We start from the raw sequence: 26,303 nt of genomic DNA, 5'->3' as shown, positions 1-26,303 counted from the left end.
CTTTCTCTTCAGACAAGTGCTTGGCGTACCGTTCGCAGATTTTCTTCACCGCCCGCTTCTTCGACTCAGCAGTAGACACAGATGGAGGCTCCAGCTCCACCTCAGAGGGACTCGCCTGAAGCCCCCTCGCCCGACCCCGCTGAGCCCACCATTCGACTTGCTCTTTCGCCGACAGAGCAAGCGAGCCTTTCCGCAGAGGTAGAACGCTTGCAGGCGACTTCTGTCATCTGCAAGGTTCTGGGCACCCGTCCTAGCAGAGGAGAGCTGTGAGACCTTCTCCAGGCCCGCCTCCTCGCAGAGGTGGGAAGGATCTTGGATGTCCAGATTCTCGGACGGGGGTTCTACCAGATTGAGTTCGAGACTTCCGAGATGGCCTCCAAGGTCATAGCTATGAGTCCATTGGCAATCCGAGCTTCACGCGCCCACTTTCGACAGTGGCGACATGGTTTTGACCCGACTTCGGATGTGCTAGTAGAGGAGGCGGACTTCCCCATCTCAGTCTGCTTTCCGGGTTTACGGAGGGAGTACCTTCCACTTCTCTCCAGGATTGGCTCCGCCATCGGGACTGTCCTGGAGACACCTCGTATGGCAACATCAATAGCTGCCAAGGCGGCTGGCATCCCTTCAGTTCGAGTCTTGGTCAGAGATACCCACACGCTCCCGAAGGTCATCCTTCTGCCTCGGGTGAGTGGGGGTTGGTTTAGACAGAGTGTGGAGTACTCGGGTCTCCCGAACCAGTGCTTCATTTGCAGACAGATGGGCCACCTAGCGAAGGCCTGTCCACGGAGGAGACCACGACCCGCATCTCAGCCTCAGCCTCAGCCCCAGCCTGCCAAGGCTGGGCCGCAGCCACAGCCAGCGACACAGCGCACAGATTCAGAGCCACCCTCCGAGCCTGGGGCTCCAGCAGAGGAGGGGTGGCAGCAGGCCCGTGGCCGTCGACGCCAGGGGCCACAGAGACAGCCTGGCACTCAGAGTGGCTCTCAGGTGCCTACTCAGCAGCAGTGGGTCCCCACGGGAAACCACTTTGGTCCTCTTGAGCAGGAGGAGCCCCCTACGCCAGCCTCCACCTCCGCCTCACCCTCACCAGCCGCTCCGCCTTCCGATTTTCCCTCCTCCTCCTCATCCCCTCCCCCGCCCTCTGCTCCCGCCCACTCCCCACCTCGCCCCCCTGTCTCTGTCGCCCCACCCCGCTTCTCTTCTCCTCCGCCCCCCCCCCCAGCTCCTCCTCCAGCACCACAGTCGACTCAGGAGATTGGTCCCTCGCCGGCGGCTAGGAGATCTCTTGGCAGCACCTTTGCCACGAGTCGCCTAGCGAGAGAGGGTCTGCCCTTCTTGCGGCCCCCTCTGCAGATTCAGACATCTTCCCTTGCAGCTATCCCTCGTGGTCTGACGAGCATTGACCTTCGACGCCGCTGGGATTTCTTCGATTACGGGTTCACTCGCTTTCTCGGAGATTCCGCAGCAGACCACGAGGCAGCCTGCTTCAAGGTCCACGTTTTGTTCCTTGCCGCTAGGGAGACAAAGGCCTTGGACTCAGCAGTTGGTTTCTCCTTCCCCCTCTGTGGTAGGGCTGAGACAGAGTGGTCCCTTGACTCAGTGGTGGGATGGTTGCATACACAGGTTCTTGAGTTCTCTCACCACATGGGAGAACTTGGCGTTACAGATTTGCTGCAGACTTTGTGGCCACTGGCCAAGTTTGCGGTGACACCCCCAGACTCAGCAGGATGTAGACACATTGTGGTGTACTTTTTTGCTGATACGCAGTGTTTGCCTTGCTATGTATACATTCATGAGGACTCCTGGACAAAGGAGGTTGCTTTACGCACGGCTCGCTCTGCTTGGGCTTGGACCAGGCACTCACTGCAGTCTCGCCTATCTAGAGGGCGCTCGGATGCGGATTACTCCCCATCCAAGCCAGCCTCGAAGATAGCCCGTCTTGCTGCTGCGGCAGCATCTGTTCTCTCTCGCTCCCCATGAGGATCGTCTCGTGGAACGTGCAGGGACTAGGTGGGCCTCAGTTTCAGCGACAGAGGGGCCGATTGCGTCAGGAGCTTCAGCGTTGCCTTGTGGGAGGAGAGATTGATCTCCTTATGCTTCAGGAGCACCATTTGTCTGAGAGCCGCATTCGGCGATGTGGTCAGATTTTGCGTGGACGCTATGATACCTTTTGGTCAGCTGCTTTTGGACCTGGAGGCATCCAGGGTGGGGTATGTATGACTATTGCGGACTCATTGCAGCAGGCCATTGTGGGCAGAGGGATTATTGTGCCAGGCAGGGCTCAGTGGATTACTATACAGGTTCAGGGTGGCCTTGTGGGTTTCCTGAACATCTATGCGCCCAATGTGGCGAGTGCTCGTGCAGAGTTTTGGTCACAGATTGTTGAGTCTTTGCCACAGGTTGACCAGTGGTGTGTAGGAGGGGACTTCAACATGTTGGAGGACCCTTCTGACAAGATCGGAGGCAGCCATGCTACTGTGCATGGAGTCGAGTTAGCAGCTGTGAGGCCTCCAGAGAGTCTTGCCTTCTCTAGATAGGACCGCAGAGTGGGAGGAGTGAATCTATCGCACATAGATCGCTTCTACACTAGTGATCACTTCAGTGACTTGGGGGGATCAGTGGGCATCCTGGCAGGGACATCCTTCTCGGACCATGCACCAGTGATCCTCACAGTGGCAGACAAGTAGAGGAGTGGGAGCACGATGCTTCGCATCCCAGAGCGGGTCTTGTTGGACTCAACACTCAAAGAGAGGGTCGAGGCTCTTTGGACAGAGGGCATGGACAGCCAGACTCCACTTGCAGACAGAGTGGCCTCAGGCCTAGCTCAGCTTAGCCACTTCTTTCTCCAGGAGTCTCTGGCTCGACGGGCTGCAGTGAGAGAGGAGGAGTAGTGTCTCAGACGAGGCATTGCTTCACTACAGAGGATGCAGGAGCAGCATCCACACAGTCCATGGTTGGAGGAGCAGTTACAGCAGACTCGACAAGAGCTTGCTTGCACAGAGGAGAGGCACCATGAGTTTGCCTTTCACCGACAGGCATCTCAGTGGACTCAGGTGGGTGACATAGTGACAGGTGCTTTTTTTGAGACAGTGGGACCTCGGCACTCGCATGCCAAGGTCAATCAGTTGAGGAGACCCGATGGGTCAGTTGTTTGTGAGCCAGAGGATATGCGTGCAGTTGTTACTGACTTTTACCGTGAGTTACTGTCGGCTGCCGAGAGACAGGATGCATGCAGGGAGCAGGTTTGGGCACAGATGCCTTGTCTTGTGACTGAGGAGATGCGCCAGAGGCTAGAGATACCTCTTCAGCTTGAGGAGCTGCACACGGCTCTTAGGGCCCTCCCTCGTGGTAGCTGTCCAGGTGAGGATGGACTGACTCCCAGCTTCTTCTTGGAGTACTGGGACCTGCTTGGCCCAGATCTTTGTAGTGCCTTTCAGTACATTTTGCACACAGGAGTGATGTCGGATAGCATGAGTGAGGGCCTGATTTACCTCATTCCAAAGGAGGGTGGCTCCTTGGATGAGATTCGACAGTGGCGCCCCATCACCATTCTCAAATCAGCCTACAAAATTCTTGCCAAGGCTCTGAGTTTGAGGATTCAGCCACTTTTGGAGAGCCTTATACATGGGACTCAGACAGGATTTGTCAAGGGACGCAGTATCCTTGACAACATCTTCACTTTTTGGGAGGCTTCTACCCTTGCACGGCTCTGTGGGGAGGACCTTGTGATTCTTCTTCTCGATTTTGAGAAGGCATACGACAGAGTTGATTGGGACTTTCTAGAGGGCACGCTACGTAGGATGGGCTTCTCAGATGCTTGGATCAAAGGGGTGTCAGCTTTGTACAGACAGGCTCACAGTCAGGTGCTGTTGGCAGGAGGTAGAAGTGAGCGCTTCATGCTCACACGTTCGGTCAGACAGGGTTGTCCTCTTGCCCCTTTTCTCTTTCTAATCTATGCAGAGGCGATGAGTAGATTTTTGGTGTCACAACAGGTTGGTTTGAGAGGCTTAGCACTCCCTATACGGGGAGATGAGGTTCTGGACGCTGAGTTTGCCGACGACTCAGCCTTGTACTTAGAGGGCCAGGAGGCCAATCTACACAGATGTGAGCAGGCTTTGGAGACCTTCTGCTGTGCATCGGGCGCATTGATCAACTGGAGAAAGACAGTGGCTTTCTCGGTTGGCAGTGCTCCTGTGCCCGATTGGATGCCAGGAGAGGGTTTCAGGTGGATTCCTCCAGGGACTGCAGTTCGGTACTTGGGTTGTCAGGTTGGTCTGGACTTGTCCCCCGAGCAACAGATTGCTCCTCTTCTCCTGTCCATCAGGAGAAAGCTGTTACATTGGAGCTCAGCACGACTTTCGCTGGCTGGTAGAGTACTAGTTGCCAACCAGGTGTTGTTGGCGACTATGTGGTACATCAATTCTTGCTGGATCTTCTCGAGTTCTTGTATCAGCCAGGTAGAGAGGCTGATCAGGAACTTCCTTTGGTCAGGTCGAGATACTCAGATTGCCCGAGCCAAGGTGGCTTGGTCGGTCATCACACTTCCTTGTTCTCAGGGAGGGCTTGGGATCATTGATCCTGCACAGCAAAGCAGAGCCCTTCTTGGGAAGTTTGTCGTCAGAGGACTTCTTCCAGGCGAGGAGCCCTGGAAGGAATTCTTGTTGCAGAGGCTTCGTGCCAGGGTGCCTCAGTCAGGAGGCCCTTGGCAACCTTCGACCAGATGGATCTTTTCAGAGCTGCACCGAGTTGGTTTGAGCAGGAGACTGGAGGACAGATTCGCTGTGAGTTTGCTTCGATCTTGGGTGCTCTTACGGCGTGGCCTAGAGCAGAGACAGCCGACGTGCACGGAGGAGCGCCTACGGTAGCCCCTCGTCTGGAACCCCATGGTTAGCACTCACAGAGGCCACTTGGTTGGGAGTCGGCCGCATGTTTCTTGGGGTCCCATGGCGGCAGGTCCAGCGCGTTCTCTAGGTGACTGGCTAGAGTTCACAGGTTTGTCAGAGGAGGTGCAGGCTGTCCAGCTACAGGGCATGAGAGGAGTGCAGAGCATGTGTCAGGACATCTCAGAGTCAGTTCCAGCTGAGTGGCTCACACCTCTCGAGCCTGTAGCACCCCGGTGGATGGGAGCCTTCACACGACTGGAGGTTCTCATTTCAGTCAGGGCTTGCTCAGAGACTGTCCCAGCCCTGTTCTTCGAGCTTCAGGGTGGGAGACGATTACAGCGAGTTGCAGTAGAGGCCCCGCAGGTAGCAGAGTGCTGTTTCCAGAGGATCCGAATTGTGGGCATCTGTGGGAGGACTTGCGTCATAGACCCTGACCCAGCAGCTCTTGAGACTGGACACTGGAGGCTATGGGCTTGGGAGTCCACTGGCACGAGTACAGTGGGATCTTGGTGAGTGGCTATGGAGGGACCCCTTCTCTTCTGCCGACCGCCCAGGAGTCCCCTTCTTTCAGTACACTGTTCGGCTTGGACGTCATATACTTGCAGCACAGAGAGAGGCCCGCCCTGCTGCAGCACATCATTGGCAGGAGGGCCTCACAGTCGAGTTCTTGGCAGCTTTTTGGCAGAGGCTGTGGGACTCCAGACAGCCGAGGCGAGTCACCTTGTTCCAGTGGCTGGTTGCAGAGCCACAGCAGTAGGGAGCTGGCTTGTGCATAGTGGTCTCTCGGCCGCATGTGCAGCCTGTGACCAGTTGGTGGAGAGTTAGCGTCACTGTCTTTGGGACTATCCCTCAGCCCAGCAGGTGTGGCTACATGTTCTTCTGCTGATGCCTGCCCTCTCCACGACTCGACAGTACACTTGGGGGGCAGCGGCTTGGTCCACCCTCACGGGCCCAACACTTCAGTTTGAGCTATCTTCCACCAGCAGGATGATAGTGATATAGGGGGGGCGACCTACACTCCAGCCTGCTACAGAGATTACTCCACAGGAGTGGTGCAGTGAGAGAGAGGAGTATTGGGAGCTCATCAGCGGCCTAGCTCTTTGGTTCATCTGGCGGGCCCGCTGTTTCCGCATCTTTGAGGCTCGTCCTGTGCCACCAGCAGAGACTGTTCGTGACTTTTGGCTAGAGCTGATCCATACTCTCAGAGGACAGCTTGAGGGACTACAGGGCAGCTCCGACCGCATGCGGGAGCGCCGCGAGGCTTTTCTTCGACTCTGGCGCCCTGGGCCTTTCTACACCATAGTCCAGGGGGTGCTCAGATGGCACTATTGTCCACCTGTGTGGCTCTTCCCTCCTCCCATCTCTTGATTTAGCCTCATTGTATATATGCTGTTTTTTCATTGGGAGAGTCTCCCCATCATGCTTGTTGTAGCCCTCTCTCGCAGAGGTGGATGTAGCCCTATGGGCAGTTTTCATTAACTAATAGAAGGATCTTTTTCTCGGGGGGGGGGAAAAAAAATGCTTATAATCACATGAGAGATTTCAAGACACAAACAACTACAAGGATATTGTCAAATGCACATGGCTCTTGGAGCCACATGGACATGCTGTTAAAGTTATATCTCCCAATGTGATCCCAATATTTATTTTGTTTTTAGGTATTTATTTTACTTATATGACAAGATTTTGGGTAGGGCAAATCTCTTAGGGGGGTACTTAAGGCCCCATGCTAGTATATAAGAAGAATATAACTTCATAAGTTCGTAATAGTCTGAACTCACGAATTATAAGAGAGAATAAAGCACTCATAAAACTATAAAAGCAAGGGATACAAGAAAAGAAAAAAACTAAATCACTTTATTTGCTATGAAACAAAACTAGATATAACAAAACATTATTAACTTAAAAATGTTTTAGAAAAGGCATGCGCAAAATAAGTTGACACAGCTTACTTGGCTAAAACTTAAAACAAGTACTCAATTTTAAACAAAAAAGGATAAGACATCTTAAAAACTTAATCCTAAAAATCAAACTTCACACAACAACTTCTAAACGAACAAATTCTCGAGTCCTAACGTGAGCTAAATACGAAATCGAAAAATGAATACTACTACAAACCTACGAAGAAGAGGCTGCAAATAACGAAAGAAGTACAAAGATCCAAACTTGACAATATGTGACCTCAACTTCGCTGCTTGTCCAAACAAGAAGAATAAGATTATCACCTTTATCATGCATAGCTTGGACAACAGCTATGACATCCCTACTCACGTCGTCAGTGCCCAAGAGTAGGTGCAAGTTTGTATAGAGGTCATTCATGCTTTGAATGTACTCTACAAAACCAGCAAGCTGAGTTTCTATCGCCCTCTGGAGGTGATGGGCATACTCAGCCATGATAAATACTAGAAGCGCTAGAGATCAAAACAACAAAATAGTGTGTTACTAAGTCAAACAATAAGTGGGCTTTGCTTTTATTGAGTTTACTATTGATTATCTTGAACATTCCAAAGGAAGATAGAAATAACCTTACTACGATGCGCAAATGAACGAACGTTTTTCATGATTCTTTTGAATGAGTATCCTTTCACAGCGAGTAAAGAAATAAGATGGCACAATTGAACAACAAAAGCAAATTTACTAGAACAAAGACGAGAAAATCTAAATAGTTGAGAGCAAATGACACCGTACTTAGTTAAAAGAGAAATGTTCGAAGAAATGTGAGGCATACGGATGATATTTAGATTGGCATATTCTGGTTCAAGGCGCTTATCATAGATGTCTACTTCTAATCCCAAGGGAGTTTGAAAGATGCGTGCTCAAGGAAGGTCGCTTCTCCCTCCCCCCTCAAAGATATCTCTCTCTCTCTCTCTCTCTCTCTCTCTCTCTCTCTCTCTCTCTCTCTCTCTCTCTCTCTCTCTCTCTCTCTCTCTCGCATCTCATGAGAAGGTACGCAAGCACAGCTCTCTCTCTGTGAAGGGCAGCGCAAGCACACTGATGTGACTACACACGCTAGGAGGCTCGCGAACAAGCTGGCAGGGGGTAGGAGAAATAGGTTTCTCCACGTGCAGCCAGACAATACCGTCTGGTTCACAACAGCTCTCTCTCTCTCTCTCTATCGCTATCAGCTCAACGCGATAGAAGACATTATTGCTAAGTCTTCTATCATAAAAATGTTTTATATCTTGATTAAGTCTTCTATCGCAAACATTGTGTCACGATTGTGACTTGTTGCACTCTTCTTGATTCATTACAGATGCAGATGTGAAGTGTGACTAACCCGGGAGGACTCCTGTTCTTGAATGGTCACAACCCTTCGCTCAAAAGTCATACCTCTTCACCAACAACCACACTCCTTCAACGACTAGTCATGTCCCTTTGACCAATGGTTGCGGCTCTTCATCGAATAGATGTGTCCATTCGCCTAAAGACATGTCTATTCACCTAAAGGATGTCTCTTTGTGAAGAGTCATACCTTTTCATCTATACATGTTCGTCTCCTATATAAGGAGCCCTTGTATCACACTTTCAATCAATCAAACACAGAGTTTTTTTGAGTCTTGTTTCTGAGTTCAATTCAAGTTTCTTACGTCTTAATCATGAGTTTAAGTACTTAATTAAGGATTAGTACCTAGAATCCTTACAGTGGTATCAGAGCAAAAAAAATTCCGGGATCCGAAGGTTGTGAGCCTCTCACCCTCACTGCTACCCTCTCCCCCCCTTCTCGGAGTTTCATGGAAGCAAAAAAAAGATAATATACACACAGACCGATATGAGGTAATCCAAAACCCTCTCTTCTAAATACATAAATAACTCAAGAGCAGGAGATGTGTGTTGAGGCATACCTGCTGCAATTCTCGATGTATGCCTCTTCATCAAGTGGTGTCTCTTCGCGTAGACGGGTTGCACCTCTTGCCGATGAAGGGTCACACCCCCTTCCGGTACCCAGCCCTGGCTTATGCCCCTTCCCCTAGCGTGCCTTTCACCTGGCACACCATGCGATGCAGCCCACGCTGCAAAAGACATCTTCATCATTTCCCTCACATCTTTGGCTTCACGTGGTTTGTTCAGCATCAAATGTTGAGAGGGGGTGTTAGATTTACGCCACTCTGCTGCTTCACACAGGTCTAGGGCACTTCCTTGTACGGCTAGTGTCTCTGGGCTGGCCGCTCAAGTTTGGGGCGGGCCGCCCACTTGAGCTGGGCGCCCACCTTGGCCACTCATATATATGGGGCCAAGGGGGTACACATTTCAATATTATCTAATAATTGTACGGGTCTTATGTTCTGGCAGTCATGGGGGTCTAATCGCCCCCTCTTCCACATCTAGCGTTTGTGTTCTCTCTCTCTCTCTCTCTTCCCCCTCCCCCCCCCCCCCCACCCCCCTCGCGCACGCGCGCACTCACATAGCTGCCCCCCTCTCGTAGACGAGACCCTTACTAGATCAGTTTCCTTCATATGGGACCTCCACATCTAGCGTTTGTGTTCTCTCTCTCTCTCTCTCTCTCTCTCTCTCTCTCTCTCTCTCTCTCTCTCTCTCTCGCTCTCTCTCTCTCTCTCTCTCCCCCCCCCCCCCCCCCCGGCGCACGCGCACTCACATAGCTGCCCCCTCTCGTAGACGAGACCCTTACTAGATCAGTTTCCTTCATGCATCATTTATGGGACCTCCCCAAAGAGAGATGGGCTCAGCTAGATCTTGAGTCATCCCGACTGTTAGCGCTAAGGGGGACATAGCATGCTGGTATGGACAGATGACATCATGGTTTCAGTCACATGCTTTCAGCATGGATAGACTGCCCCCATTCCAGTACTCCTTGGATACACCCTCCCTTTCTCTTACACGGACAGAGATCGCTAGACTTATACGTCAGGATTTGATTCAGCTAGATACCAGAAGCACATGGATACAGCCGGTACAAGAGTTGGGCACGAAGATGGCTTTCTATAGGGAGCATCTTCTCCGACTAGCAGAAGATGGATATGTGATCAGACCGGCCAATATGGACACTCATTTATCCCATGGGATACGATGTGCTATTGGTTAGATGCGCACATCATCGCATCAGCTAGAGATTGAGACTGGCAGATTTAGGAGAGTACCAACAGAAGCCAGGATATGCCAATTGTGTCATATAGAGCCAGAGACAGAGTTACGTCACATTTGTCATTGTCCAATATACTATGAGATACGAAGCCGCTTTCATTGCCTGTTTAGAGAGGGATTTGGAGCGTTGGCTAGAGTCGGGAGATATTAGGATTAGAGATACCTTGGGTTGTTTTTGCTAGAGCTGAGCACACACAGGGAGAGTCTCTTGAGGAAACCAGGCAGTGGCAGACATTTACAAAGGGAGATCACTGATTTTCTTTAGAGCAGGGACTCGGCAGCCAAATGATCATGCCTCACAATAGACTTCAGAGCCCACTTATACCACAGGTACATTAGTGGACAGAGCCACTAAGCTCGGGGGCTAGGCGCCCACTGTCACGATTGTGACTATGTTACAGTATTACATCTACTCCTAGTTGCACATACGCAAAGTGCCATGCAAAGGAGAACCCTTACGCTTGGATGGTCACTTTCGCTCAAGAGACATACCTCTTCGCCAAAAGCCACACTCCTTCGACGACTGGTCACACCTCTTCGCTCTACGGTTGCGACTCTTCGTCCAATGGTTGCAACCCTTCGCCGAAAGGATGTGTCTTTATGTCTAAAGTCACGTCTCTTTACCATGAGACGTGTCTTTTCATTTGTGTCTCTTCGTCTCCTATATAAGGAGCATGCTGCCTATTGTACTTAGTTTTCAAGCATTCATTCAATCAATCAAACACACATTCAGTCTCTTGAGTCTCAGTTTGATCTATGAAGTTTTAGTCTTAAATATAGGATTAGCACCACTAATCTTCACAATGGTATCATAGCAATTTTTTTCCCGGGACCCAATGGTTGTGAGCCTCTCACTCTCTCCGTTACACTCTATCCCCTTCCCAAAGTTGCATGGAAGCAGAAGAAAGGTGGTACACACATGCTCTCGAGCATATGAGGTAACTTGAATTTTTCTATTCCAATTCTATATATAAAAGACAGAACACAGATATGTCTGTATGGCGTACCCGGTGAATGTCTGTTGGTGACTCTTCGAGTGTCCTCTTCGAACCCACACTCCCACCTAATCATGTGAAAGGGCACGGACCCGGCAAGCAGCCACACCTCTCCCATGCTCGCACCCTTTCCCAAAGGAGACGTACCCCTTTGCACCCCTTTGTGGGCTGAAATCGCAGCCTTGCTGCTGGCATGCTAGTTCGTGACACCCTTTCGCTGGCATGCCTCTTCGCTGCTCTATATTATACGTAAAACCTCAGCAGCGTGCAATGTATTAAAACCAACAGCGCACTACATTAAAACCCACGTCAGCGTTATATATTGAAAAGCCCACCAGCGCTGGACAACTTGGCCAATGTGAACCCCTAAATTATAACCCATGTGAACACACCTTTTAAGTGACCCTCTTGACCACATTTCAGCTTACGTAAAAAAATATGAGAGACAGCCCACGATGCTATTTTTCGAAGGTTCCCCTCCAGCTTCTCCTTCCAGCGCTGGCTTGGTCTGCACACTCTGCGCGCATTATCCTTCGCCGACGAGAGCAATTGGATAACCTGTTAGAAAAATAAAATAAAAAATTCCCAAACAAAATCTTGCCTGACAATTGATTGTGATTTCGGATTCTCCTGCTCAGAGCCGGATGTTATATTTATTCCCGATTAACTCTAGAGCGCAAACTTGTTCCAAAAGGACTTTTCGCTCTCGGAGCACCCGTCCCAGAACCTGTGCTCGAGCCAGAACCTGCACCTATTCATTAGTTCCCTTTGAGGCGTAACCATGCCGAATTCTCAAGATGGAGGTGGTCAATCTGACGATGCTCTTACTTTCATCAAGGAGCAGATGGCCACACTTTCCTCACATCATTATCTTGCAAATCATCATGCTCGTGAATAACCACATCTTGATCATGCAAATCATCATGCTTCTCATTATCATCCAAATCATCATGCTTATCATTATCATTCAAATCATCGTGCTTATCATAATCATGCAAATCATGTGTGTCGTGCTGTGGAAAAGAAGAGACTGAGAGAGTCTCCTTCTTCTGATCCTTTGCAATCTGTGTTGCACATTAGCAAAAAGTCGCAACAACTCTTTCATGTGTTGGTCGCTCATTTCTTTTCTTGCTTTGTTCTCACGATCAAATTCTGCTTCTCTTTCTTCACGCTCATGATCCAATTCGGCTTGTCTTTCTTTGGCTTCCAAGCGTGCTTGCTCGCTCTCACGCACTATGGCTGCCATTCTTTCTTCACGTTCACGCGCTATGGCTGCCATTCTTTCTTCGTATTTACGCTCTATGGCGGCCATTCTTTTGTCGCTTTCTAGCTTCCTGTCCATCACCATCTTGTCGAAAGCCTCCATAGGAATTAGTGCAATCCTTTGCGTAGATGGGGAAGGGGGAGGGTCGGAAAAACCTCCTGGTGGAGAAAACTCTTCTTCGCCACTCCCATGCTCACCACCTCCGTGCAAAGTATCCATTCCGCTCCGGGTGATGACCATCCACTAAAGTCTTGGGACTTAAGTTCACGAGGAACTTGGGTTCTTGGGTTCTTGTGGTTCTTAAGGGTCTTGAGTCTTGAGGTTCTTGCGGTTCTTGAGGGTCTTGAGTCTTGAGGTTCTTCTTTAGCTTGCAATCTGTGTGACAGAAGGATCTTCTCTTAACCCGAGTTCTTCTCTTTTGCGCGGGCGCACCCATTGGCGGCCTTGCGCTCACACCAAGGTTGCTTTTTCCCACCTCACGTCGATTGGCCGGCCCCTAAGTGCACGGTCCGCAGAAACAAGGGGAGGCTGGACAAGCCCTTCTTTCTTGCATTTCCTATCACTCTTCAAAAACACGATTAGGAATCGACACGCCCAAGAGGTCTTGGATTACGTGCGACCGCAACAAGCAAAAAAAATTCTTGTGGATCTTTCCTTGAGTGATACAGAACAATGCCAAAGCTCTGATACCAATGTAAGGTGCATCGGATGTGAATGTTGAACTTTGCTCAAGATGAGTGCTTTGAACTGTGCTCAAGGGTTCCTTTTACTTACAGAAGGGAGAGCCTTCCATTCCTTTAGTGACAGAGTGCAACGGACACAAACAAACTAGTGAACACTGTGAATGAAGATGCATGAGACTGAGAGATAGAGAGAAGAATACGACACCAGAATGTTGTCAAAACCCTCCTCCGAAGGCCCCACTCTCTATGGCGAGAGCGGTCTTATATTGATTGCACAAATCTCTACAATGCTTTGGACTTGCCGACGACGATGTCGACGACGATGAGGACGACGACGAGACGGACTGAAATCTGAAAACGCTAAGGGCTGAAATCTGCAAATCTTTATCTGCTGAATTCTGACTATGTTGGAGACGATGTCGATGGCGACGATGCGTCGACGACGCGCTGAAAATGCAGATGCTGAAATCTGCGTTTTCCGGGCTGAAACTGCAAACTTCGATGGATCTGACTGTGCAGCGAGGATGTGCTACGGGAAGGTGAGATCTGCGAGGTTTGGGACTTCTTTTGCGATGTCTGACTGCTGAAAACTAAAAACGCTGGTACTACTGTAGCAACCGTCGCAGAGAATCTGTAAAATTGATTTGCAACCAAAAACGCTAGGGCTAAAAACTGTTCTGCTACGGTGGAAATCTGCTAACACTAGGGGATCTGCTGATCTTGCTGTCGCCAGGCTGCTGCAATGCAAAGTGCTAGGGCTGATCTGCAATTGAAAACTCCAGGGCTAATCTTGCTGAAAACGCTAGGTCCTTGCTGTAGCAAAAACGCTAGGGTTGCTGTTTGGGGTCCTGTTGAGAAGTTGCCTATTGAACATGGAGTTCGTGTTGCCTCTTCTGCCAGAAAGTGCTAGCTTTATGTACGTGGTTACTGAATTTGCCCTACCTAGTTCCCAACAAGTCACTTAAAAATAATAAGTAAAAATTGGCTAAAATAGGGAAAATAGGTCTATGCGCTGTAAAAATACTCCTGATGGGTTCTGATGGAAATCTTATGATCATGCTGTGTGCAACCAGAGGATATGCATCTAATCTAAGTGTCTCGATATGCACAGTCTGCGAACAGACTCACAAAAGTGCCAAATCACTTCCTAATCTAATTGAATTGAACTTAACCGAACCCTTGTCATGAAGTAGCTTGTCCACTTGCACATAGGGTTAGATGTGTCACGTACACCCAAAAGGATGTGTCTTTACGTCTAAAGTCATGTCTCTTCACCATGAGACGTGTCTTTTCATTTGTGTCTCTTCATCTCCTATATAAGGAACTTATTGTACTCAGTTAGCATTTATTCAATCAATCAAACACACATTCAGTCTCTTGAGTCTCAGTTTGATCTTAAGTATGAAGTTTTAGTCTTAAATATAGGATTAGCACCACTAATCCTAACACCCGCATCTACGAGGGCGACCGGGACATCGATGGAGGCTTCACCAGAGGAGCTTCACCAGAGGATCAAGACTATTCTAGCACGATATGGGAGACGCACAGTATGACTATTTACAGAGGCGGACATTGACAAAGCACTTCAACAACTGATGCAATACTTTCTCAGACAACGCCCAATGCCAAGCATCCTCGCGCAGTGACGATGATGATGATCATTTTAGTCTGATGATGATTTTAGCCTTTTAGTTTTTCACTTTACTTCATTTTATTTTTGAGCCCAGACATTGGATTAGATCCACAAGGATTGTATCAGTTTGGTCTCATAAGTCATTTTGGCCTTTTGAAGACGTTTAGTATAACATTTCATTTCATTTCATCATCTCTCTCTCTCTCTCTCTCTCTCTCTCTCTCTCTCTCTCTCTCTCTCTCTCTGTGTGTGTGTGTGTGTGTGTGTGTGTGTGTGTGTGTGTGTGCGCTGTTGTGTGACTCTCTCTCTAGATATTGTACACCCAGAAGAACAGACAGAGGAGCAGCCAACGGTGGAGAGGTCTACCCACACTACTGGCATTCTCATAGACCGAGCATTGGAGCTAGGGAGATCTAGACGACCCTGATGGAGAAGAGGAGCTACACAATTTCGAAGGAGGCTACAGCAAAGGATTCAAGCCATACTCTTTCGTTGTCCAGAGTGCAGATGAAGATGGATCTCTACTCCCCTCCCATATTGTCTTCACATTGTACTGCTTAGTTTAGGGTCCCACAGTATTTATATTTTGTTATCCTAGTTTAATTTATTTTGTTAATCTGACTTTGTATCAGATACACCGCATTGTAACTTTCTGGTCTCATAGGTCACTTTGGCCTTTTGAAGACATTAATATAACATTTCATTTCATTTCTCTCTCTCTCTCTCTCTCTCTCTCTCTCTCTCTCTCTCTCTCTCTCTCTCTCTCTCTCTCTCTCTCTCTCTCTCTCTGTGTGTGTGTGTGTGTGTGTGTGTGTGTGTGTGTGTGTGTGTGTGTGTGTGTTTGTGCTGCTGTGTGACGCAAAGGCTGTCCTTGTGCGACGTGCAGAGGAAACCCTAACAGCGCGTCAGTCTTCTACGCAGCAGGCTGCCCGACAGTCTCACCCTGAGCACTGCTTGCGCTATCTTCTTTGCGCATGCTGCCTCACCTGAGCACTGCCTGCGCGCTGCCTCACCTGAGTCACCTGCGTGCTATCCCTGCTCACCCCATCGCAAGCAGTTTTTCGTGCGCAACCTACAGCCCCCCCCCCCCCCCCCCCCCCCCCCCCGCAGGTGCAGGGAATTTACAGTTTTCTTCTCAGACCTTCAGGAATTGAAACAGAGAGTGCAAAATTACAAAATCTCAGAATTTTACAGGGATTTTTAAAGGGAATTTACAAGGAATCTGAAAACTGTAGAATTCACAGAAATTGCAAAATTGACACGTGCAGAAAGCAAATGTATGCCATGTAGGCTTAGTGTGGGAGAACATGTATGCATAATGTGGTGCGTGTAGGCTGGTCTCTCCTCTCTCTCTTAGGAAGTGAAACAAAGAAGGCAAGAAAGATGGCGGCGCACTACATGGTCACAAGCAAGAGGATGACAGCCATTGAAAGGGAGTTGAAAGAATGCAAAGCTCACATGGATGAGTGGAAGAAAGAGAAGAACTCAATTCTTGAATGGAAAAAGAGGGAGGAACAGGCGAGGGAACTAGAGCGCAAGGAGTTCCGGGATGAAATTCAAGCTCTAAAAGGTAGCATCTCAGCCCTTCGGAAGGAACTCGACGAAACCAAAGAGGGAGGACGCCTCGAAGATGGAGAAATTCAGTCATCAATGATAGATGAGCTGAATAGTATACGATCACAAGTCAAAGAAATAAAGGAGGAAGGAGAAAAGAAGACCTCATGGGTGGAGGTTCTCTCCAAAACGCAAAAGAAGATGGAAGAGGTTGAAAAGTGGATTGAAGTTGTCAAGAAAGGAAAGGGCAAGGACATTCCGACTACACCCCACATCATCAACAAGACACTAGAAGAGGAACAACGAAGAAGGGTACAGGCTCTACACGTGTGAGAGTGACCGGCCTAAAAGATTCAAATAAGGTGGACCAAGAGGTGAAGAGCCTCATGTCAATGATGGGGGTGGAGAAACCCTCGCGCACACAAGCTTGGAGAGTGGGCAAGAAGAGTGAAGGTAACGGAGAGAGTTCAAAAGAACGGGCTCTCATTTTGCGCTTTCCCTCCATGGAAGAAAAGAAAGACTTTTTAAAGAAGAGGCCAACCCTCAAGAAAACAGCTACCTTTTAAGGAGATGACCTTACGCTCTCACAGCTTGCACATATGAGAGAGGTCATGCCGGAGAATATGACAGCAAGGGAGAAGGGAAAGTTACCCTTCTACAAAAATGGACGAGTAGTGATTACAGACCACCGCTCTACATGACGGTACGAGACCTATGGGACCACTCTCAGGATGGCGGTTTGGAACAGTAATGGTTCGTATAGACTTGATATGGGGGCCTTTGAGGACAGCTTTAGAGACAGAGACATTGTTTTCTACTCAGAGACTCATCAGGCTCCAGGACAGTTGATGCCACATATACCAGGATACAAATGGGAGACAGCTTGCCGGACATGCACCAGATCTGAGCATGGGACTAGAGGATCAGGAGGTGTAGCAGTTCTTTTCAGAGAGGAGCTCCAGCCACTACTACACATAGTTCGGAGAGATGATCAAGCCAGATACTTGTGGGTGAGGCTGAGGGCAGAGACTGTACGTTTCTTGTACATCGCCATATGCTATTTTCCTCCCAACACTTCAGTATATGCTTCACCCAGAGGACAGTCTCCTTACTAATATCTCGGAGTTCTCCAGGGATGGAGACATCATACTTTTGGGGGATTTCAATGCCCGTACAGGCAGTTCACAGACGGTTTTCTATGACACCTCAAAGGAGATGCTTAGAGGGATAGAGCCAGAGGAGATGGGGCTTGAGAGATGCTCACTTGACAAAGAGCATACAGAGTATGGGAGAAACCTGAGGGAGATGACGACTACTCACAGTTTAGCCATATTGAATGGCTTACCGACTTTCCCATCGTCTACAGGTTTTAATTGTTTTCCACACAGACATGGGTCCAGTACTGTAGACTATGTTCTGACACATCCGAGCTTTATCTCTCACATTCAAGATTTCACAGTGGGGCCCAGGCCTGTTGGGATAGCAGTAGATCATGCACTTTTGAAATTATCAGTCTCCTTTTGAGTACAATACGTCTCACGCCTCACGGGGTGGTAGACATCCACGCTATACTTTTACACTAGAGACTGACTCAGTCTATGCAGAGGAGATACGTAAGCTTTTATGCACATCAGAGCCTGTATACACAGTGGAGGAGATCACATCTATGCTAATAGTGACATTACATGGGGCAGCGAAAGGACATACCCACACACTCAGCCTGGTTAGAGACGTCGTTCTAGGCACATGCCTCAAAACAGCTGGTATGATGAGGAGTGTCAACAGAAGAGAGCTCAGATACAGCGGGAGCTTGCATTGGGAGTGATCACCTATAGACAGTCTCGTATTGCTACACGACGACTAGTGCGACGGAAGAAGCGAGCTTTCTTGGTTCAGATGGAGCAAGATTTATATCAGCTCTTCCTTAGTAGAGATTCAGGAGAGGCTTGGCGTCTATTCCATGAGCAGTTTTCCCCACCAGTGATTACTTCTACAGAGATATGGGGCCAGTATGCAACATCTTTATACATTGTACCTGGACAGCCACCACTACCAAATCCGCCACAGCCATGTCCGGCTACGAGCACCTTCTTTACCACTGAGATGGTAAAGGAGGCCATTGACAGGATGAAGACCAGACAGGCACAGGATCATGAGGGTTTGGTAGCAGAGCACATTAAACATGCTGGGGATTTGTTGGCAGAGATGCTTGCACGGTTATTCAACCATGTCATGTGTGAGGGCTTTCCTGAGTCTTGGAGATTATCTACTATTGTACCTATCTTCAAGACAGGAGACCCCAGACCCCACAGTATTGGGGAATTACCGTACTATCATGGTAGGACACACATTGGCACGGTTGTATGCATCCATCCTCAAGCATAGGCTGAGCAGTTGGGTAGAGATTATGGGCATACGCGCACCTAGGCAGGCTGGTTTCAGGAGGGGTTTCTCCACACTAGGTCATGTCTTTACACTCAGAGCTATCATTGAGGAGGGTCGAGCACATGGTAGACGGATATATTGTAGCTTTGTGGACTTCCGCAAAGCTTTTGACACAGTACCGAGGGCCAGATTGATGCGCCGACTTATGGAATTGGGGGTATCCACAAAGCTAATATGGGGGATTATGGCATTGTACAGTTCAGTGGGGATATCTAACATAGTTCACTCCACTATCAGAGTGAAACATGGATGCCCATTGTCCTCTACTTTATTTGGTATGTATGTTAATGAGGTCTCTGATTATACACCCATACACACACCAACGCTACTCTCATTGACCGAGCTATAGAGTTGGGGAGATCGAGACGACCGCGACCGAGGAGGGGAGCCATGCTGCACCGACGGAGATTGCAGCAGAGGATCCACACGATTCTAGCACGACACCCAGAGTGTCGATCAGGATAGGCTTCATGCTACTGCTATATTGTATCATGGTGACACTTATCCCCACTTTGTACCTTTGTGGCATGATACCATTGCTCAGCCTACCAGCCACCCACAGGAAGTCGGTAGCACTCCTATCTCAGTTCTTAGTTTGTAATTTTCTTTGTTTGTACCCAGACTTGGTACTAGACTCATCATTGTAATCAATTGGTCTCATAGGTCATTTTGGCCTTTTGTAGACGTTAATATATCATTTCATTTCATCATCTCTCTCTCTCTCTCTCTCTCTCTCTCTCTCTCTCTCTCTCTCTCTCTCTCTCTCTCTCTCTCTCTCTCTCTCTCTCTCTCTCTCTCTCTCTCTCTCTCTCTCTCTCTCTGTGTGTGTGTGTGTGTGTGTGTGTGTGTGTGTGCGTGCGTGCGTGCGCGCGCGTGCGTGAGGTGCTTCAGCCCCTGCAACGCGACCTACTCTGTCAGCGTGAGGTGCTTCAGCGTGAAGTGCTGCTGTGACTCGCGCTTACTGCACCCCCTCATGCTGCACATCCCCCCCCCCCGCCTGCTGTTGTGAGAGCGCGCCCGCAGGTACATACAGCACTCACCGCCCATTGAAAGAGAGTTAAAAGAATGCAAAGCTCACATGGATGAGTGGAAGAAAGAGAAGAACTCACTTCTTGAATGGAAAAAGGAGGAGGAACAGGCAAGGGAACTAGAGCGCAAGGAGTTCCGGGCTGAAATTCAAGCTCTAAAAGGTAGCATCTCAGCCCTTTGGAAGGAACTCGCAGAAACCAAAGAGAGAGGACGCCTTGAAGATGGAGAAATTCAGCCATCAATGATAGATGAGCTGAATAGTATACAAGCAAAAGTCATATACTCTTGCACATATGAGAGAGGGCATGCCGGAGAATATAGCAGCAAGGGAGAAGGGAAAGTTACCCTTCTACAGAAATGGACGAGTAGTGATTATAGAGCACCGCTCTACATGACGGTGCGAGACCTATGGGACCACTTTCAGGATGGCGGTTTGTAACTGTAATGGTCGTATAGACTTGATGTGGGGGCCTTTGAGGACAACTTCAGAGACACAGACATTGTTTTCTACTCAGAGACTCATCAGGGTCAAGGACAGTTGATGCCGCATATATCAGATCCAGATGGGAGACAGCTTGCCGGACATGCACCAGATCTGAGCATGGGACTAGAGGATCAGGAGGTGTAGCAATTCTTTTCAGAGAGGAGCTCCAGCCACTACTACGCACAGTTCGGAGAGATGATCAGGCCAGCTACTTGTGGGTGAGGCTGAGGGCAGAGACTGGACGTTTCTTGCACATCGCCATATGCTATTTTCCTCCCAGCACTTCAGTATATGCTTCACCTAGCGGACAGTCTCCTTACTCTGTACTTGATGATGATATCTGGGAGTTCTCCAGGGATGGAGACATCATACTTTTGGGGGATTTCAATGCCCGTAGAGGCAGTTCACAGACGGTTTTCTATGACACCTCAGAGGAGATGCTTAAAGAGCTAGAGCCAGAGGAGATGGGGCTTGAGAGATGCTCACATGACAGAGAGCATACAGAGTATGGGAGATACCTGAGGGAGATGACGACTACTCACAGTTTAGCCATACTGAATGGCTTACTGACTTTCCCATCGTCTACAGGTTTTACTTGTTTTTCACACAAACATAGGTCCAGTACTATAGACTATGTTCTGACACATCCGAGCTTTATCTCTCACATTCAGGATTTCACAGTGGGGCCGAGGCTTGTTGGGATAGCAGTAGATCATGCACTTTTGACAATATCAGTCTCCTTTGAGTACAATACATCTCAGGCCTCACGGGGTAGTAGACATCCACGCTATACTTCTACACCAGAGACTGACTCAGTCTATGCAGAGGAGATACGTAGGCTTTTATGCACATCAGAGCCAGTATACACAGTGGAGATCACATCTATGTTGACAGTGACATTACATGGGGCAGCGACAGAGGCATACCCACACACTCAGCCTGGTCAGAGACGTCGTTCTAGGCACATGCCTCAGAACAGCTGGTATGATGAGGAGTGTCGACAGAGGAGAGCTCAGATACAGCGAGAGCTTGCATTGGGAATGATCAGAGCATCTTCTCCAACTCACGACAGACGGTTTTGTCACACGGCCCAGTTACATGGACACGTCTATCTCATGGGTTACAATGTGCCATAGGCCAGATACACACATCTTCACACCAGCTTGGGATTGAGACAGGTAGATTCAGAGGCATACCAGCAGACAGGAGGAGATGTCAGTTATGCCATGCAGAGCCAAAGACAGAGTTTCACTTCATATGTCACTGCACAATCTACTATGAGATTCGGGGACGCTTTCACTGTTTATTCAAAGATGGTTTTGACTCGTTAGATAGAGTCGTGAGATATCAGGATGAGAGATGTCTCGGATTATTTCTACTTGAGATACAGAGACATAGAGACTCTCTATTGAGAGGGCATAGACAGAGACAGTCCCAGAGACGCACCTCAGATTTCTTCAGTCCAAGTACCACAGACGCAGAGGGGCCACCACCACCACAGAGCTCGGTTCCCACCCATACACACACCGGTGGTACTCTCATTGACCGAGATTTAGAGTTGGGGAGATCGAGACGACGACAACTGAGGAGGGGAGCCACGCAACACCGACAAGATTGCGGCAAAGGATCCATAAGATTCTAGCACGACACCCAGAGTGTCGATTGGGATAGGCTTCATGTTACTGCTATATTGTATAATGGTGACACTTATCCCCACTTTGTGCCTTTGTGGCATTATATCGTTGCTCAGCTTACCAGCCACCCATAGGAGTCGGTAGCACTCCTATCTCAGTTTCTAGTTTGTAGTTTTCTTTGTTTGTACCCAGACTTGGTAATAGACTCACCATTGTAATCAATTTGGTCTCATAGGTCATTTTGGCCTTTTGTAGACGTTAAAATATCATTTCATTTCTCTCTCTCTCTCTCTCTCTCTCTCTCTCTCTCTCTCTCTCTCTCTCTCTCTCTCTCTCTCTCTCTCTCTCTCTCTCTCTCTCTCTCTCTCTCTCTCTCTCTTTTTTTTGGAAAAATCAGGGCTGTATATTACTGAGTACAAAATAATCCCCAGTGGATGCCAAAATACCCTATCACGAGGGGTGTACAAGCTGAATGTAAGGTTGAGAGCCACTATAGTGACAACTCGACTAGAACAATGTCACGGTGGTCTGTATGATGAGTGGAGGAGAAACCACTGAGGAGGTGCATAATGCCATGTAATCTGTCCACTTGTAAGCGTGAAGAACATCTATCCCACATAGGACCAAGCATAAGTTCTCCATTCTTATCCGTAGGGTGCAGTGAATGGTCCGTCAATTGTACCTGTGTGTTTGCAATCCGAGCATTCAGATCCCCAAGAATGACAACTGCTCCCTCACGTGTATACATTGCAATGTCTGTACATAGGTCAGCAAAGGGATCCTTTTTAGGTAGCTGGTTTGTGTCATAAAAAGGTGACTCAATGCGGGATATAGCATCCTGCGATAAAGATCAATCCTTTTGATGAGCAAACCTTAACCCATATATAGCGTTTGTGCTCGTCAACCTTGCATACATCAACCATCTTTTGAAGCTCTTCCTTATATATTACAGCTACACCTCCTTGTCCTCGCATTTTGGTACTAGTCCACCATACTGAGTGCTTGATGTACCCACTAATGTCCGGCAGCCTGCATGTGTTTTGTTCCCATGTTTCCAATAGAAAGAGTATGTCAGCTTGTGGTAGAATATCTACCAACCCTTCTCCCTTATGCCATGGGAAACCTCTACAATTCCAACTCGTAACCTGTATGGTCATGATCCCATGGGTCGCATGCCCCTATGCATCCTTAGATGGTGATCTCGGTTTTGTCTCCTTGAGGCGTTCCTCATATGCTTTCCTTCTTGTTGCCTGTTGTGCCGGTGTTCTATCTTCACTTACATAGTATTGAGTGCCTTTCAAGTAGAAGCGTGTAGTTTCCAAAATTATGTTCCTTTTACGAGCATCCAACATTGTGCATACAACAGCCCGATGAGCATCAGTCTTCTTATGGCCCACTCTATGTGCCCCATATACTCCTGCATCTTGCATGTCAAGCTTTTCTGCTAACAAGGTGGTAATATCTACGTTCAATGACATGACTGTTTCCCCCTCAGGTTCTGGCATGCCTCGTATCACAATGTTTCGAGATCTTTTCTCCCGTTCCTTGTACTCAGTAGGATCCTCATGCATATACATGCTCTCATGCGTATACATTTCTCCTATCATGTGCCCCATAGTCTTCTCTTGTTTTACTATTTGTGCCCAAGATGGAGGAGACCCCTCGAGTGCATAGATTACATTATTGGTGACCTGTGTTATGTGATTTCCTTGTTCCAACACTTGGGATTGCAGCGTTTTCATGGTGTCTTCTTGTTGCTAAAGCTTTAGAGCTTGTAATTTGATGGTATGATCCAGCTCTTGGTTGCGCAATGTCAGGGCTTTGATGTCGTCATTTTGACGTGAAATCACCTCATTCTGTTGTCGTAGCTGTTCTTGGATAGACAATCCTGGGTAGTACATGTAATTGTCATGTCCCTTGATTCCTTGGGGGGTATGGGGGTCGTGTCCTTCGGCATTGTTTTGATAGGTGATGAGCTCACTGTTCAACCGCTTCTTGATATCCTTTGGTTAATGTGCGATGATTGCATAGAGTCATGCAATAGCCACACAGAAGTACATGGGTGTCTGAGAGAGAGAGAGAGAGAGAGAGAGAGAGAGAGAGAGAGAGAGAGAGAGGGGCAGTAGCTGTCAGGTGGTCATGGCGGGAAGGCAGCGCCCATGGCACGCTGGTGCGCAGGCGAGAGAGAGAGAGAGAGAGGGGGGGGGGGGGGGGGGGGGAGTCTTTCTAGTCTTGGCCTTCTTCGACCGTCGCCATGGCTGCCACAATGAAGAGCCTTTGAATCAAGACAGGCTCTTGCACGAGGGGTGATAACAGCTGGAGGACTACGAGAAAGAAGTGATGGCAGGGAGACACACACACACACACACACACACAAATGTAATATTAACGTCTTCGAAAGGCCAAAATGACCTATGAGACCAAAAGGTTGCATGTGGTGAATCTAATACCAGGTTTGGGTACAAAAAGTACAAAGAACTGAAAAGAAACTAGTGGGTAGGGGTGGGGTGAAAGCTGATACAAAGGGAATACAAAGGGTGAGCTGATACAATGGAGCTCTCTGACAGTCAAGGCATCATATACATATACATCAGTATCCAAAAGGCTATAGAGATTCAATGTCCTCCAAGGTTCATCCATGGGTGACGAGACCACCCCAACTCTATCGCCCGATCAAGCAGTATGCCTCTGGTGCCTCTGGTGTTGTTATGTTGTGGATGCTGCTCGAACTCCTCTGTCTATGATCTGGGAGATCTTAGCTTTATACAAGACAGTGGTAGGACAGGTACGCACTACTCAAGGCATGTCCGACATGGTTCACTCCACCATTGGGGTGAAGCAGGGTCCCCTATCTCCGACTCTCTTTGGGATATATGTAGATGAGTTTTCAGATTATGTACAGACAGAGGGTGATAGAGGTACTCAGCTTGCAGGGACATGGATTCCATTGCTATTATATGCTGATGATATTGTGTTGATCTTAGATTCTCCAAAGGGGATGCAGCGTTTTTGGCAGATTTTAGGGTTTGCAGGAATTTTAGGGTTTCAGCCAGAAATTAGGGTTTTTGTTGTCCGCCACGTCATCACTTTGTGACATAACCCCCTCTTGAAGCATTGTAATCGACCGCGATTACGCCTGCAAAACCGACAAAAGCCATAAACCGTCTTAGCAGACACTGACTGTTAGTACCTACGTACTAGGAACACACATCTAGCACATGTACCAAATCGTCGCATCACAGGACATCACATGACATTCAACATTCATTCGGATCTTAGACCATGATTTATCGGCAATGTAGCTAGCAATCACATCTAGGTCCAATCGGGACCTCATCGATGTCCGATTGACTAACCCCTATTGCAACCATGTCTATTCGAGATCAAGTAGACCAAAATGCTGCAATCATTTCGTCTATCAGTTCCTGCACTCAAAAGAAGTGAAGAAACAAATCAGTATCATTATCAGGAATTCCATTTCATAAAGTCATACAGCAAAATACTGTCAGCTCTCAATATCCCTGAAGCTCAAAGAGACATCAGTGAATAGTATCTAAATCAAGGCATCTGTTGACAAAGGAGTGGAGTGACTCCCCTCTTCTGCATCCCACTGCACCAGATCTCCGGCCAAGCTGAATTCTGGGTTCCACTTGGAGTAGACTATGCTCCTCCTCCATCCACTTCGCATCTAGTGCAAGATAATTGTTGAACTTAACCAAGAACCGCCTTCGGACTTTACCTTTATTCTTCGTATCCTTATGTGCCAAAATTTGTTCAGGAACAAGGATATCCTCGTTTTCTTCCACTTCGGGTTGCTCATCAAGCTCCCCATCATCAGGCACATCACCTTTAAAAGGTTTCAAGAGACTCACATGAAATGCATTGTGAATCCTCCAAGTATCAGGCAGTTTCAATCGGAAGGAGACATCATTTATCTTTTCAGTAATCTGGAAACGGCCGTAGTATCGCATACTAAGCTTTGGAAAAAGCCTCTCCTTTCCCTTTTTCTTTCGTAGGCGTTCCTTCTCAAAACGTAAGAGCACCCAATCATCCTCCTTCAATTTCATGTCACGATGATGGCGATCCGCTGTCTTTTTCTGTCGTTCTTGAGACTTCTGCAAAGTCTCGCGAACCGTGGCAAAAGCCGTATCCAAATCTCGCGTATATTCATCCGCTTCAAAGATCTTATCTTTCGTGCTCAGGAAGGGTGGAACCTTCGCAGCACCTTCAACAATCTCAAATGGCGCCTTCCCCGTCGAAGAGTGTGTCGTGTTATTGTAGGCAAATTCCACCAAAGGTAAATATCTTTCCCATTGAGTCTTCTGATCTCAGATATAAGACTTCATTAAATCTAGAACCACTGAATTGGCAATCTCGGATTGCCCGTCTGTCTTCGGGTGGAACAATGACGAGAACTGCAACCGCGTGCCAATGTTCTCTCAAATTGCCTTCCAAAACAAACTCGTAAATCTGGGGTCTTTGTCGGAGACAATCGTCTCAGGCATGCCATGTAATCTGAAAATCTGGGCCACAAACAGTCTCACTAAGTGATCCGGCTTGACTGTTTTCTTCACTGGAATGAAATGAGCCTGTTTGCTA

The 26,303-nt window shown here is 48.3% G+C and overlaps 1 protein-coding gene across 1 annotated transcript in view; it reads right to left on the bottom strand.

Annotated features, from left to right (window-relative positions):
• Nucleotides 1-26,303, bottom strand: part of KDTA (KDO transferase A) — a 95,744-nt gene that overhangs the window by 26,654 nt on the left and 42,787 nt on the right. The gene's annotated exons all lie outside the window — the stretch shown is intronic.

The sequence above is a fragment of the Adiantum capillus-veneris genome, chromosome 8, assembly GCF_014529385.1.
Source record: "Adiantum capillus-veneris isolate H3 chromosome 8, ASM1452938v2, whole genome shotgun sequence".
Taxonomy (NCBI): domain Eukaryota; kingdom Viridiplantae; phylum Streptophyta; class Polypodiopsida; order Polypodiales; family Pteridaceae; genus Adiantum; species Adiantum capillus-veneris.
This window is presented reverse-complemented; position numbering and strand designations above follow the sequence as displayed.